Source organism: Amblyomma mixtum, chromosome 5 (genome assembly GCF_055824585.1).
Source record: "Amblyomma mixtum isolate Tamu chromosome 5, ASM5582458v1, whole genome shotgun sequence".
Lineage (NCBI taxonomy): Eukaryota > Metazoa > Arthropoda > Arachnida > Ixodida > Ixodidae > Amblyomma > Amblyomma mixtum.
The window spans coordinates 138,344,661-138,347,134 of record NC_143016.1 but is presented as its reverse complement, the minus strand read 5'-3'; the positions used below and the strand labels follow the sequence as shown (position 1 = coordinate 138,347,134).

At 52.1% G+C, this 2,474-nt stretch overlaps 1 non-coding gene across 1 annotated transcript; it reads left to right on the top strand.

Annotated features, from left to right (window-relative positions):
- Positions 1–496: 496 nt before the first annotated feature.
- Positions 497–658, top strand: LOC149343886 (U1 spliceosomal RNA). Its single transcript, XR_016283342.1, has one exon. It is a non-coding gene; the product is annotated as a U1 spliceosomal RNA (small nuclear RNA).
- The last annotated feature ends 1,816 nt before the right edge of the window (positions 659–2,474 follow it).

Sequence of the window (2,474 nt, the reverse complement as noted above, 5' to 3'; positions counted from 1 at the left end):
GGTTTTACCCTCAAATGAAGGCCCCTACATATATTCCAGCATATGCCGCGTACCCTCAATAAACCACAAGAACAAGAAAATTACATACGCCGCATTAAGATCAAACGTGCAACACAATAAGCAGTGTTTTGCCATGTGTAATACCCAGACATCAGGTATGAGCTTGTCAAGCCCATTGCCTTGTAGGCCGCGTGAGCATGGTCGTACGATTCACAAGCAGTGAACATGCCGTGTATAGCCGTGCAGCGAACGTGCAGCGAAACCGTGTATAGGTGCGAAAAGCAGTTCTCGTAATCCGATGTGACGCCACCGCCTTTGCCTACGCCACCGTTTCAATAAACAGCCACGTTGAGCGAGATAAGTTTCATGTGCCGCATATGTTTTCACTGCCGCGCTTTGTCAGACGTTGCGGAAAACTTGTCTCGGTCTTCTCCAGCAAGCGGCACCGCATGTGCTGACGCCGTAGATGGGGTCTGCGGGAGATGAGAGAGCGGGCATACTTACCTGGTGCTGGGAGTGCGGTGCTCAGCAAGGCCGCCTCCTCGGGTCGAGGCCGTCCATTGCACTGCGGGCGGCTGAAGCTCGCCACTCTCCCAAAACGGGAAAGCTGGAGCATGTAATTTTTGGTAGTGGGGTTCGGCGTGCCCGCCAACCCCTCCCACTACAAAATCGAAAGGGAGATGTTGCGAAGCGAAAGCTTTATGTTACGGGGCGGTAGTGACAAATGTGCGCTGCATTCGTTGTCATTCACGACGTTGTTGCAAAAACGCGGCCATCAATCTATAGGCCTCCGACATTCATGACGTTTGCGTTTAGATTCTTTCAGAAAGCCTGATTTTAAGGTAAGGAAGTGCGTATAACCATAGAGAAAGAAAAAATTACCGACGATTACGCTACTTCCTAATGCGAAATTTGAGCGCAGCAAATAAGCTGTTTCACCTTTTCGATAGATTGAGGCAAAGAAATCGGGCAACACATGTATGCGCTATCACAGAATTTTTTTTTTATTTTTCACACGTATTCGCAATTTCGGCTCGGGCGGTGCACATATACAGATCCGCCGCCACCGATTTGGCTCTCTGATTGCCACCGCACAGGGGTTGCATTGGAGGAGGAGCGAAGAAAGGAATTAAGTTCGAGCCGGCGCTTTGACAACCGGAGACTCGCAGGAAGAGGGGGGAGGGGGGCGGCATGTACACCCAGCGGCAAACGATGGGGGCAGAAGCGCGCGCAGCAAGCGGACAACACGATAAAGGGAGGATGGAAGAGATAGCAGCGACTGACTGATACCGCTGACGCCGATAGCGCTGGGGGGATGAAAGGGGGGCGGAGCTGGTTACTAGGCCGACGCCGACGACGACGCGAAACCCAGGAACGGCCGCCAAAGAGCTGCGCTCTAAAATGGCTGAGGCTTAACTTGGTTAAGCCTGGAGAGTGCGAAGCATCATCGTGTCGCGTAATTTGGAGGCGCACAACCACAGCGACGGCGCGAGGTGGGCCCCCGTTTCTCCACTGTCGTGACGTAATCAAGTCACGTGATGTGACGTCACGTATCACGTGATTTGGAGGCGCACAACCAAGCGACGCCGCGAGGTGGGCCCCCGCTTCTCCACTGTCGTGACGTCATCGTGTCACGTGGTGTGACGTCTTGTATCACGTGATTTGGAGGCGCACAACCACAGCGACGGCGCGAGGTGGGCCCCCGTTTCTCCACTGCCGTGAGGTCATCGCGTCACGTGGTGTGGCATCATCGTGTCACGTGATTTGGAGGCACACAACCACAGCGCCGGCGCGAGGTGGGCCCCTGTTTCTCCACTGTCGTGACGTCATCGTGTCACGTGGTGTGACGTCATGTATCACGTGATTTGGAGGCGCATAACCACGGTGAAGGGCTGAAGTGGTAGCTAAAGTAGTATGCTTCGCATAAAAATAAGAGAGGACACTCGGCAGAAACTGGCCTCACGAAGTACGTCACGACTACGCAAGCGTCTAATATTCTCACCGAACGCCAGAGGACGCAAACGCGAAAATAAATGCTCTTATATTAAAGCACATGAACTTCTTGATGCTAAATACTTATGTTGTGCTTCAACGCCACTGTTTTAACATATATATGAAGAGGCAATTTATGGAAAAACGTTGCGAAGCTTTTTGTTATCTTTTTTCGACCGTCGTCTGCACTGTCATTTGCACGTGATTGTGGGCGTCGGCTGCGTCGGTGTTTCTGTGCTGCATAAGCCACTTTTCTCGTGTTGGACAGCAGGTGAGACACATTTATTACAGAAATTGTGCTTGAAAACACTGGCATAAAGAGTCAGCACATGTAACTGTTGCGTGTTGACATCGCAGTGAGCTGTTAACATACGGCGTAAGGCGCGCGGTGGCTGTGTGGGTGGTTTGTTTACAAAAGTAAGGGAGTGGTATCAGTGAGGCCTGGGGGCCCAGAGCCCGAATGAATACAGCATAGACTCATT